Here is a 14,310-nt window from a genome sequence, read left to right on the forward strand (position 1 = left end):
TAAATGTCTGTTATACATGCATGTAAGACCAACTCTTCAAACTTTATTCATTTAAAAAACACTTATTAACAGTTGATTTTGCTGATCTGCAAAGGGATTCATACCCAATGTACACACCTTACAGACTGAAGGGCTGACCAAACTGCCCTCACACACCAGGGTATTTCTCATTACAAAAAGTATATAATTTCCTGTAGTCCATAGCTCCTGGATTTGTCCATGTTTTTCAATGGCAGAATAAGAGATGAGCATTTGCATCCAACTAAACAACACACTGTAGTCTGTACTAACACTGGAATAATAACCAAGGCACAAAGCCAAGGATATTTCGATTCAAATTCTAAACCCAGATTGATCTAATTATTGGATTGTGGGGTAAGAAGCAGTTGGCTTGGACTCTGTTTACAGTCTGATGCTTCTAACCCTTTCTCCTCTATATAACCAGAACCAGCCATATCAAGCTAAAATAGTGATCATTTACGTGTTGAGTCAAAAGTGAAAGAATAGCATTTGCTGCATTTGACACACCACTTCCACTGGACAAATGTACTGTCAGTCCTTTGCTGGCCCAGTGCAAGCAACATGGAGGTCAGCAGCATCCATTGATTGGTGTCTGGTGATTTACAGATCCATCATCACCTCCTCCACAGTCTTTTCACCATCTCCAACATACCCGTCTTGCACTCCTAGAGTTCTAGGGGTAAAATGTAAGAAAATCCAATCAAAATGATATTTGTCACATGCACCATAAAACAACAAGTGTAGACCAACAGTGAAATCCTTAGGAGTGTAGACCAGTCATCTATGGTAAGCAGCACTCTACAGGCAGATCTGTTAAGAACAGAACACACTATTCAAACTCAAATAATTGTCATCACTTGCTGAGAGTGCTTGAAAAAAATGATTAAAATGCAACACACAATATCAAATCCTTTCTGGGTAACTATTAAGTACCTTACTGAGAATGTTTCTTTTTTTACAATTTTTAAATAAAAACAAAAATAGATTCTTAGCAAAGATCAATTTCTCAAGCAAGAATTTTGCGAGGACTGTCTGGGAGTGGTCTAAGTGGGGAGGGGAAAATGGAAAACTAGCCGTTATTGGCAGAAAGGTTTGAAACTCTTATCGGTCTATTTAAGTGATAATGCCCTAGAAGCCGGTGTTTGGATTAATGATAATGGTGCCGGAGGAGATGGCTACCTTTTTATGGTCCCCTAACCATTGTGTGTGTTTTTTGACGTAATTTGTGAACATAACGTTATTTTGTACATAATGTTTCTGCCACCGTCTCTTATGACCGAAAAGAGCTTCTAGATATCAGGACAGCAATTACCCACCCCGTACTTTAAGATTTTTTATTTAACGAGTCGGACACAACGGATTTACTCCAGACACCCGACAAGGCCCTTATCCCCGTCATTCGCTGGAGACAGATATCAGGGACGTAGGTCTGGGTGCCTTGCAAGGATCAGACGGCGAGTGGGTAATCTGCCTTTACCATCGGTCCTATTAGCCAACATACAATCACTGTATAATAAAATAGACGAACTACGAGCACGTATATCCTACCAACGGGACATTAAAAACTCGGTTTGAACGACGATATGAATAACATACAGCTAGCGGACTTTACACTTTTTCGGAAGGATAGAACAGCCGCCTCTGGTTAGACAAAGGGTGGCGGTCTATGTACATTTGTAAACAACAGCTGGTGCACGAAATTTAAGGAAATCTGGAGGTTTTGCTCACCTGAAGTAGAGTATCACATGATAAGCCGTAGACCACACTATTTACCAAGAGAGTTTACATCTATATTTTTCGTAACTGTCTATATACCACCACAAACCGATGCTGGCACTAAGACTGCACTCAATGAGCTGTATATGACCATCAGCAAACAGGAAAACGCTCATCCAGAGGCGGAGCTCCTACTGGCCAGGGACTTTAATGCAGGGACACTTAAATACATTTTACCTAATTTCTACCAGCATGTTAATGTGCAACTAGGAGGGGGGGGGGACTCTAGATGACCTCTACTCCACACAGAGACGCATACAAAGCTCTCCCTCGCACACCATTTGGCAAATCTGACCATAATTCTATCCTCCTGATTCCTGCTTGCGAGCAAAAAATTAAGCAGGAAGCACCAGTGACTAAGTGCATCGATGACGTTGTCCCCACAGTGACTGTACGTACATACCCCAACCAGAAGCCATGGATTACAGGCAACATCCACACTGAGCTAATGAGTAGAGCTGCCGCTTTCAAGGAGCGGAAACTGAATCCTGGACTTCCCGACGGGCCGCACCAAGATGGTAAGGGTAGGTAACAACACATCTGCCACGCTGATCCTCAACATGGGGGCCCCTCAGTGGTGCGTGCTCAGTCCCCTCCTGTACTCCTTGTTCGCTCATGACTGCATGGCCAGGCTCGACTCCAACACCATCATTAAGTTTGCTGATGACAACAGTGGGAGGCCTGATCAACGACAACGATGAGACTGACCTCCTCCCTATAGGCTGAGACCTGGCCATGTGGTGCCAGGACAACAACCTCTCCCTCAACGTGATCAAGACAAAAGGAGATGTTTTTGGACTACAGGAAAAGGAGGATCGAGCATGCCCCGATTCTCATCGACAGGGCTGTAGTGGAGCAGGTTGAGAGCTTCAAGTTCCTTGGTGTTCACATCACAAAAAAACGATCATGGTCCAAACACACCAAGACAGTCAAAAAGAGGGCACGACAAGATTTGGCATGGGTCCTCAGATCCTCAAAACGTCATACAACTGCACCAGTGAGAGCATCACTGCCTGGTATGGCAACTGCTCGGCCTCTGACCGCAAGGCACTACAGAGGGTAGTGCATACGGCCCAGTACATCATTTGGGCCAAGCATCCTGCCATCCAGGACCTTTATAGCAGGCAGTGTCAGAGGAAGGCCCTAAAAATTGTCAAAGACTCCAGCTACCCTAGTCATAGGCTGTTCTCTCTGCTACTGCACGGCAAGCGGTACCAGAGCACCAAGTCTAGGTCCAAAAGACTTCTTAACAGGTTCTACTCCTAAGCCATAAGACCCCTGAACAGCTAATCAAATGGCTACCCAGACTATTTGTATTGCCCCCTCACCCCCCTCTTTTACGCTGCTCCTACTCTGTTTATTATCCTTACATCCTCAATTTAACTCCACCTACATATTATCTCGACTAACTGGTGCCCCCGCACATTGACTCTGTACCGGTACCCCCTGTATATAGCCTCGCTATTGTTATTTTACTGCTGCCCTCTAATTATTTGTTACTTTTATTTATCAATTGTTACTTATCTATTGTTTACTTTATTTTCTTAAAACTGCATTGTTGGTTAAGGGCTTGTAAGTAAGCATTTCACTGTAAGGTCTACACCTGTTGTATTCGGCGCATGTGACAAATAACATTTGATTTGGAGAATATATTGGCAAGGTGCTGTTAGGCCCGAGACGAAGTCGGCAAACCATGCCAATATATCCTCCAAACACCGCCTTCAAGGGCATTATCACTTTTATACAACGGGTTACCAACATATTAAAATAATATCTATTTTTTTTAAATTGGGGGATTAATTTATTCATAGCATTTCATCCTTCCACGAGATATAGTCCTGACACAAATCTAGGGTTTGCTCCCCAAGTCGTTAAGTCTTTTTGTTCTGTATCAATGGATGCGACCCAGTCGTTATATTGCCATACTTTCTTGCAACGTTCTTATCCCTTGCTTGCTAGCTAGCCAACTACGGCTAACTTAGTCATGTCAAACAGCACAGCCATAATAAACAGCAAAGTAGCTGCATTTGCTTAAGCTGTTTTTTTGTGACATTTATTTGGATACATTCATAAGACTGAGCTAATGATGCTCGATTTAACCTGGCATAGAAAATGTGCTCTCGTCAGAACACTTGTTTAGAGGAGTTAGCCTAACGCATCGTCCGGGTTAGGGTTTGGCCGGGGTAAGCTTCATTGTAAAAAATTATTTGTTCTTAACTGACTTGCCTAGTTAAATAAAGGCTAAACTAAAAAAAAATAACTTCAAACTGAAGCTGAAAAGACCACAAACTAGCTGCATTTCATTTCACCTGTTTTCTATTGACATTTCTTTGTATATACCCATATAAATGATGCCGATTCATGATTGACTGGCTGAGAAAAGCTGGCTGCCTGTCTCGTCCCCACTCCTGAACGTTCATTACTATGGGACTGCTGAAGATCAAATTTCAATATTGAAACAATGTTGCAAATGTCAGAGAGACAGACAGCAAATCTCCATTATTGAAAACCAATTGCTAGCCTAAAAGAAATAAGCGATATCGTTTTCATGCTTTTTACAGTGGAGACCAAGTTTATAAATTGTCTGGCTGGGCTGATGAGACACTGGATTGAGCAGTGAGATGGAACAGAGTAAATAGGCATTTCAACATCATAGCTTTAGCCAGTGGTAACTTGTGGAATAGACACCGGCTGGAATGCGATTTTAACCAATCAGCATCCAGGATTAGACCCACCTGTTATATAACTAATAAACCACCTCGTGCTGTCACCAAGCAGACTAACATTCCATCCCATCAAAACAAGCTGACATTTCAGGTGGTCTTTTCAAACAGCTCTTACATTAAAAGGGTATTATACTTTTAAAGTATTATTCCAACCTCAGTGTGGAAATATGTGGAGTATCTTCCACCTTTAAATGGACCAGAACTCTATTGACATACAGTACCAGTCAAAGGTTTGGACACAACTACTCATTCAAGGGTATTTCTTTATTTTTACATTGTAGAATAATAGTGAAGACATCAAAACTATGAAATAACACATATGGAATCATGTAGTACAAAAAATGTTATATTTGAGAATCTTCTAAGTAGCCACCCTTTGCCTTGACGACAGCATTGCACACTTTTGGCATTCTCTCAACCAGCTTCATGAGGAATGCTTTTCCAACAGTCTTGAAGGAGTTCCTACATATGAGCACTTGTTGGCTACCTTTCCCTCACTCTGCGGTCCAACTCATCCTAAAAACCATCTCAATTTGGTTGAGGTCAGGTGATTGTGGAGGCCAGGTCATCTGATGCAGCACTCCATCACTCTCCTTGGTCAAATAGCCCTTACACAGCCTGGAGGTGTGTTTTGGGTCATTGTCCTGTTGAAAAACAAATGATAGTCCCACTAAGCGCAAAGCAGATGGGATGGCGTATCACTGCAGAATGCTGTGGTAGCCATGCTGGTTAAGTGTGGCTTGAATTCTAAATAAATCACAGTGTCACCAGCAATGCACCCCCACACCATCATACCTCCCTCTTCCATGCTTCATGGTGGGAAGCATCTGTTCACCAACTCTGCGTCTCACAAAGACACAGCAGTTGGAAGCAAAAAAAATCTCAAATCAGACCAAAGGATAGATTTCCACCAGTCTAATGTCCATTGCTCGTGTTTCTTGGCCCAAGCAAGTCTTCTTATTGGTGTCCTTTATTAGTGGTTTCTTTGCAGCAATTCGAACATGAAGGCCTGATTCACGCAGTCTCCCCTGAACAGTTGATGAGATGTGTCTGTTACTTGAACACTACGAAGCATTTTTTTGGGCTGCAATCTGAGGCTGGTAACTCTAATGAACTTATCCTCTGCAGCAGAGGTAACTCTGGGTCTTCGTTTCCTGTGGCGGTCCTCATGAGAGCCAGTTTCATATCACTTTTATTTTTAAAATTTTACCTTTATTTAACTAGGCAAGTCAGTTAAGAACAAATTCTTATTTTCAATGATGGCCTAGGAACAGTGGTGATTTTTGGTTTTCACGACTGCACTTTAAGAAACTTAACGTTTTCATTTTTCCGGATTGACTGACCTTTATGTCTTAAAGTAATGGTGGACTGTCATTTCGCTTTGCTTATTTGAGCAGTTCTTGCCATACTATGGACTTGGCCTTTAACCAAATAGGGCTATCTTCTGTATACCACCCCTACCTTGTCACAACACAACTGACAGGCTCAAATGCATTAAGAAGGGAAGAAATTCCACACATTTACTTTTAACAAGGTACACCTGTTAATTGAAATGCATTACATGTAATTGAAATGCATTACAGGTCATTGAAATGCATTACCTCATGAAGCTGGTTGGACCGCAGAGTGAAGGAAAAGCAGCCAAAGTGCTCAGCATATGTGGGAACTCCTTCAAAACTGCTGGAAAAGAATTCCAGGTGAAGCTGGTTGAGGGAATGCCAAGAGTGTGCAAAGCTGTCATCAAGGCAAAGGGTGGCTACTTTGAAGAATCTCAAATATAAAATATATTTTGATTTGTTTAACACTTTTTTTGTTACTACATGATTCCATATATGTTATTTCATCACTAATATTGTACAATGCAGAAAATAGTAAAAATAAAGAAAAACCCTTGAATGAGTAAAATTGCTTTGTTTCATAGGTTGAGAATGTGAAATAGACTGGTTTAATAACAAACACATAAATCAATATAGCAGCTGTGAGTAAAGGATACAAGGTGAACTTAAAGTCTGCTCCCACAGCGGCTGACATCATTGCATGCCAGGTTCCTCCCCTCCAGGTCTCCAAAGCAGTAGACATTGGCTTTGTCCCCTGTCCAGGAGATAGAGCAAAGTGCAGGATGTCAGTGGTTAAGTGGCAAAACATGTAAATGCAAGCTTCATCCTCCAGGTTAAGACTACAGTGTTTTACCCTTACATTACCTTCTAAAATGGACCAATATTTATGAATTTATTTTTATTTCGCTTTTATTTAACATTACATTACATTTACATTTAAGTCATTTAGCAGACGCTCTTATCCAGAGCGACTTACAAAATGGTGCATTCACCTTATGATATCCAGTGGAACAACCACTTTACAATAGTGCATCTAAATCTTTTAAGGGGGGGGGGGGGGGGGGTTAGAAGGATTACTTTATCCTATCCCAGGTATTCCTTAAAGAGGTGGGGTTTCAGGTGTCTCCGGAAGGTGGTGATTGACTCCGCTGTCCTGGCGTCGTGAGGGAGCTTGTTCCACCATTGGGGTGCCAGAGCAGCGAACAGTTGACTGGGCTGAGCGGGAACTGTGCTTCCTCAGAGGTAGGGGGGCCAGCAGGCCAGTGGTGGATGAACGCAGTGCCCTTGTTTGGGTGTAGGGCCTGATCAGAGCCTGAAGGTATGGAGGTGCCGTTCCCTTCACAGCTCCGTAGGCAATCACCATGGTCTTGTAGCGGATGCGAGCTTCAACTGGAAGCCAGTGGAGAGAGCGGAGGAGCGGGGTGACGTGAGAGAACTTGGGAAGGTTGAACACCAGACGGGCTGCGGCGTTCTGGATGAGTTGTAGGGGTTTAATGGCACAGGCAGGGAGCCCAGCCAACAGCGAGTTGCAGTAATCCAGACGGGAGATGACAAGTGCCTGGATTAGGACCTGCGCCGCTTCCTGTGTGAGGCAGGGTCGTACTCTGCGAATGTTGTAGAGCATGAACCTACAGGATCGGGTCACCGCCTTGATGTTAGTGGAGAACGACAGGGTGTTGTCCAGGATCACGCCAAGGTTCTTAGCACTCTGGGAGGAGGACACAAGGGAGTTGTCAACCGTGATGGCGAGATCATGGAACGGGCAGTCCTTCCCCGGGAGGAAGAGCAGCTCCGTCTTGCCGAGGTTCAGCTTGAGCTGGTGATCCGTCATCCACACTGATATGTCTGACAGACATGCAGAGATGCGATTCGCCGCCTGGTTATCAGAAGGGGGAAAGGAGAAGATTAATTGTGTGTCGTCTGCATAGCAATGATAGGAGAGACCATGTGAGGATATGACAGAGCCAAGTGACTTGGTGTATAGCGAGAATATGAGAGGGCCTAGAACAGAGCCCTGGGGGACACCAGTGGTGAGAGCACGTGGTGCGGAGACAGATTCTCGCCACGCCACCTGGTAGGAGCGACCTGTCAGGTAGGACGCAATCCAAGCGTGGGCCGCGCCGGAGATGCCCAACTCGGAGAGGGTGGAGAGGAGGATCTGATGGTTCACAGTATCAAAGGCAGCAGATAGGTCTAGAAGGATGAGAGCAGAGGAGAGAGAGTTAGCTTTAGCAGTGCGGAGAGCCTCCGTGACACAGAGAAGAGCAGTCTCAGTTGAATGCCCAGTCTTGAAACCTGACTGATTAGGATCAAGAAGGTCATTCTGAGAGAGATAGCAGGAGAGCTGGCCAAGGACGGCACGTTCAAGAGTTTGAGAGAAAAGAAAGAAGGGATACTGGTCTGTAGTTGTTGACATCGGAGGGATCGAGTGTAGGTTTTCAGAAGGGGTGCAACTCTCGCTCTCTTGAAGACGGAAGGGACGTAGCCAGCGGTCAAGGATGAGTTGATGAGCGAGGTGAGGAAGGGGAGAAGGTCTCCGGAAATGGTCTGGAGAAGAGAGGAGGGGATAGGGTCAAGTGGGCAGGTTGTTGGGCGGCCGGCCGTCACCAGGTAGGCTAGTTGAGAACAAGTTCTCATTTGCAACTGCGACCAGGCCGAGATAAAGCATAGCAATTCGACACAAACAGCAACACAGTTACACAAGGAATAAACAAAACATAGTCAATAATACAGTAGAACAAAAGAAAACAAAAAGTGCAAACTATGTAAGTTAAGGCAATAAATAGGCCATGGTGGCAAAGTAATTACAATATAGCAATTAAACACTGGAATGGTAGATGTGCAGAAGATGAATGTGCAAGTAGAGATACTGGGGTGCAAAGGAGCAAGATAAATAAATAAATACAGTATGGGGATGACGTAGGTAGATAGATGGGCCGTTTACAGATGGGCTGTTTACAGATGGGCTATGGACAGGTGCCGTGATCTGTGAGTTGCTCTGACAGCTGGTGCTTAAAGCTAGTGAGGGAGATATGAGTCTCCAGCTTCAGAGATTTTTGCAGTTCGTTCCAGTCTTTGGCAGCAGAGAACTGGAAGGAGAGACGACCAAAGGAGGAATTGGCTTTGTAGGTGACCAGTGAGATATACCTGATGGAGTGCCTGCTACAGTGGGGGGGGGGGGGGGGGGGGGGGGGAGTAGCTGATTTTGTACATTTGCCCACTTACTATTAAAATTATAGACTGATAATTTCTTTGTAAGTTTATTTGAACAGTGAGACAGAACAAAAACAAAAAAAATCCAAAAAAACGCATGTCAAAAATGTTATAAATTGATTTGCATTTAAATGAGGGAAATAAGTATTTGACCCCTCTGCAAAACATGACTTAGTACTTGGTGGCAAAACCCTTGTTGGCAATCGCAGAGGTCAGACGTTTCTTGTAGTTGGCCACCAGGTTTGCACACATCTCAGGAGGGATTTTGTCCGACTCCTCTTTGCAGATACTTCTCCAAGTCATAAAGGTTTTGAGGCTGACGTTTGGCAACTCGAACCTTCAGCTCCCTCCACAGATTTTCTATAGGATTAAGGTCTGGAGGCTGGCTAGGCCACTCCAGGACCTTAATGTGCTTCTTCTTGAGCCACTCCTTTGTTGCCTTGGCCATGTGTTTGGGTTCCTCCTCCTCCAAACACAGCGAGTTGAGTTGATGTCAAAGAGCTCCATTTTGGTCTCATCTGACCACAACACTTTCACCCAGTTGTCCTCTGAATCATTCAGATGTTCATTGGCAAACTTCAGACGGGCATGTATATGTATTCTTGAGCAGGGGGACCTTGCGGGCGCTGCAGGATTTCAGTCCTTCACGGCGTAGTGTGTTATCAATTGTTTTCTTGGTGACTATGATCCCAGCTGCCTTGAGATCATTGACAAGATCCTCCCGTGTAGTTCTGGGCTGATTCCTCACCGTTCTCATGATCATTGCAACCCCACGAGGTGAGATCTTGCATGGAGCCCCAGGCCGAGGGATATTGACAGTTCTTTTGCTTTTCTTCCATTAGCAAATAATCGCACCAAATGTTGTCACCTTCTCACAAAGCTGCTTGGTGATGGTCTTGTAGCCCATTCCAGCCTTGTGTAGGTCTACAATCTTGTCCCTGACATCCTTGGAGAGCTCTTTGGTCTTGGCCATGGTGGAGAGTTTGGAATCTGATTGATTGATTGCTTCTGTGGACAGATGTATTTTATACAGGTAACAAACTGAGATTAGGAGCACTCCCTTATAGAGTGTGCTCCTAATCTCAGCTCGTTACCTGTATAAAAGACACCTGGGAGCCAGAAATCTTTCTGATTGAGAGGGGGTCAAATACTTATTTCCCTCATTAAAATGCAAATCAATTTATAACATTTCTGACATGCGTTTTTCTGGATATTTTTGTTGAACTTCTAAAAAGTCTCACCTGCACATTGAGAGGCACAAAAGAGACAAGGCCGTAGTCTTGTATGACCCCTGCGAGTTTCTCATTTAGTTTGAGGAACTTCCTAAAGAAAGGGTCAGCAGCCAAGTGATCCAGCAGATATGTCAGGTCCATAACATCTGTGTAGAAGTCCAGGTTGAAGGCTATCCCAGAGACAGAAAGTGCAAAAATGAAACAAATCCCCCAGCTAAAGACAAACTTTCAAATCAAAACACTTCTGAGGGAAACTGAGGGAATATAGCCATACAAAGCACATATTCATCATCACTCAGGACGTCTCATCAAATCAAAATGTTATTGGTCACAAACACATGCTTAGCATCTCACCCAGTTTGCCGTACTGCTCGATGAGGTCCATCCTGGAGAGGACGTTGACGTGGGGTAGCTCCACCAAATGAACTTAGCTGGGTCAGCGCAGTAATGAGAGTCCACAAGGTGCACTGCAGTCAGCTGAGAGTGTTTAAAGAGGGAGTGTTAGTGAGACTGTGCAGGGATTCAATTATCTGGCGCAGGTTATCCCGGTGGGGCGAGTTTGCACCGGGTGAAATATGATGACATTTGTTTTTGAAACGGGCTCCCCCCTCGGAGGTGAGCCAGGTGCCCTGTTCAAAGCCTAGGCTAGATTATTAAGCATGTGGAGTAATGAGTTGGCTTCTACTTTTATTAAAAGCAAAAAAGTGATTGCTTTTAATAAAAATGCTTTATCTGCCTTCCCAATGAAAACTAGTTTGAAAATTCAAACATATATTTTATGGAAAGAGATGCATTTCTGAACAATGAACCATGCTGTTCGAATTGAGAAGGGCGCTCCTCCCTCACCGATTTTGCCCATTAACATCACAGGCCATTGACTGGTGCACCGCTGCTCAGGTTATTAGAACTCGCTCAGTGATATGAGCACAACCTATAGGCCCTATGACTCAACACTAATAAAGCACATGCCCATAAAACACCAATACAAATAGCTAGACCTACTTGTCAAAGCCCCAAATTCTCCATCAATACAGCAAACAATACATTTCTTAAGTTAGGCTAAATTATACTGAATGTGTCTTGCGTGGATTGACATACTACAATGAGTGTTTATTTTGGGTAATCGTTCATACTAGGAATCACAACATTCCAGCACCAATGGGCACAAACATCTTAGAATCCTGAAGCATCTCACCCTGAAGTTCCACTTGGCCAGCTGAGAAAATATGTTTTTCACTGAGTTCTGGTGGGTGTACAGCTCCACCTGACCAGGACAGTCAAACAGGAAGTAACAGTCACTATGTTCCTCTAACTTGGATTCCAGCCAGTCCAGATTGGCCTCCAGGTACTCCATGCAGTACAGGAGTCCACCATTGGGCCCCAGCTTCAAACCCTCCATCTAGGGTGACCAGCTCTGAAATATCCATGGCATAGGAGCCCTTCATTTGCAGGGTCCATGTTCACCACAACTACCTTCCGTCCCAAGTGACTCAAGAACTCCTGCATCCCCCAGCAGTATGTGGTTTTACCTGAGCCAGGAGGTCCAATGACCACCTGGCCAAAGCGTAAGGATGGAGGCTGCGGGGGCTTGGTGGCCATGATTACTTCTCCAAAACTGACTTGTTAGGTTCCCATCTGAGGAGAAAAATGGTACATGCCCATCACTGACCCCTGTCCTGAGCCACTAACCACCACATATGGTCCTTGCCTCAGGTTAGCCCCTTCATAGAAGCTAACTCCATTTAGCACCTATTAATGATAGTATCTTCTGGCCAGGGGAGTTTTGTTAGGTGCCCCGACACTTGTTCTGAACATTAACATGCATCATTTACAGTACGGTTTTGGAAACATAAAAAAGGTATGCATCTTTCATATCAGCAAGAAATTATTTTCAATAAATTAAAGGTTAAATTACTACGCACCTTTATAGGGTTGCGCTGCAAAAACACCGACAGCGCCATTGCATTTTGGTACACCAGAATTACATTCATTCCCAATGAAACACCGAGTTTGCCTTGCGTTGCAGAGGCAGTCGCAGTGCGTTCAGTCGTTGGATTTATCAAATGTGTGCGTCAAACTGTATGCGTAGACTGCTTGACAAACGGTAGCAGAAGCTGAATGTTGAACTTTTCTTGCATACATATCCTGATGATACTGCATACCATTTTGCGCAATGACGCTGTCGGTGTGTTAAATAGTCTATTATTGGGCTAGCTTGTGTTAAATAGTCTATTATTGGGCTAGCTGAGGAACGCTCAACTCAGTTCTCTTATATCGAGGCGGAGTTGAGTTTTGATAACGTTTGATAGCAACAACAACATCCGCCTCGATTAAAGAGAACGGAGTTGAGCGTTCATCAGCTATTACGGGCCTAGCGCAGGGTTTCCCCGAACTCGGTTCTCGGGACCCCAAGGAGTGCACGTTTTGGTTTTTGCCATAACACAACTGATTCAAATAATCATCAGGCGTTGAAAAAAATATAAACCAATTATCAGGATTTGTATCGGCTGTGCAGTGTTAAGGCAAAAACCAAAACGTGCACTGCTTGGGATCCCGACGTGGACATAATATGTGGAATGTTCCAACAACTTCGTAAATAACAAGGTTGCCAACAAACAACAAAGTTATATAAAGGCAGCATAAAATACCAGGTAGGGAGTGGGCAATATTGTTGAGTTTTTCCACACACCACGTTTATTCCGAAAAATGTCTGTCCTCACTCTGGTAGCCTATGGACAAACAATAAGAATAAAATACGTGGTGAGTTGATGCCTATTCGGCAGCTAGTTAGCTAGGTGAATTGATCATGCTACTTTGTATGCGTTTGTTGGCATCCTTGTTATTTACGAAGTTTTTGAACAGATTCCTGATGGAACGTTCCACAAATTATACCTACCCTGGGAAACTTGCCAGGTTAGCGCAGAAACGTGTAAACATCTTTCACGGACTAACATCTTTAATTTAATATGCACATTTTATAATTTTGCTAGTTAGTACCAGTGGTGGAAAAAGTACACAATTGTCATACTTTAATAAAAGTAAAGATACCTTAATAGAAAATGACTAAAGTAACATACTACTTGAGTAAGTCTTAAAGTATTTGATTAAATATACTTTTCAAAAGTAAATGTAATTGCTAAAATAGTTAAGTATCAAAAGTAATCATTTAATGTTCATTTTAGTAAACAAACCCGATAGCACATTGTTTAATGTTTAATGTATTTTTTTTTTTAGGAATGTAGTGAAGTAAAATTTGTCAAATCTAAAAAGTACAGATACCAGCCAAAACCATAAGTAGTACTTTAAAGTAATGTTACTTAAGTACTTTATAACACTGGTCAGAATAGCATTCTATGCACAATGTCATGCGAAGTGATGATGCGCTAGCTAGCTATTCATATTGCAGCTAGCTTGCTAATTAGCAGCGTAGTAAAATTATCAAGACAATAAGTTAAAATAGCTAGCAAAATGCTACTCAAAAGACATAAGCACAAATAAGTGTTGTAAATGTTACAGTACGAGTGAAATGTACTAACCAGCACCAACTTCGCCACCTGCCGCCGTTAAATTTAGTTATTGGAAAACCTAGACAACACTGCTGTGAAACAGGTAATAAATAACTACTTCTGGGTCACGGTTTCCGGAATCCTTCAGAATAAAAGTCCCACCCTGTATACTTAGTAAAGGAATAGTTAGGGCCAAAATTAACACAACTATCGATATCTTTGACTTTTTAATCATACAAAGAACTACGTATTTCTATAAGATATTATGTAAGAAAAAAATGTTCAAGCCTAAATGGTCAACGTTTTGTGTGTACGTGTATCATTAATTGCAACTTAAAAAAAGTATATTGTAATGACCTGACTAGATCATAAAGGAACACTTGTCCAGACAGAGGGTTGAGTTTACGAATTTACGGTTTATTAACCCAACTTTACACAGGCTACTGTTTGGCCGTAGCCGACGCCAAATAAATGAAAGATACCCCACAAACCAACCGTG

The 14,310-nt window shown here is 43.1% G+C and overlaps 1 pseudogene across 1 annotated transcript; it reads right to left on the bottom strand.

Moving 5' to 3' along the window:
• Positions 1-13,951, bottom strand: LOC106605013 (GPN-loop GTPase 2-like; annotated as a pseudogene). Its single transcript, XR_014392335.1, has 6 exons — positions 13,842-13,951; positions 11,501-11,940; positions 10,660-10,782; positions 10,315-10,475; positions 6,517-6,614; positions 1-694 (listed from the first exon to the last, which is right to left on the bottom strand). The product of XR_014392335.1 is annotated as a GPN-loop GTPase 2-like (transcript).
• Positions 13,952-14,310: the final 359 nt, after the last annotated feature.

The sequence above is a fragment of the Salmo salar genome, chromosome 05, assembly GCF_965601325.2.
Source record: "Salmo salar chromosome 05, fSalSal1, whole genome shotgun sequence".
Lineage (NCBI taxonomy): Eukaryota > Metazoa > Chordata > Actinopteri > Salmoniformes > Salmonidae > Salmo > Salmo salar.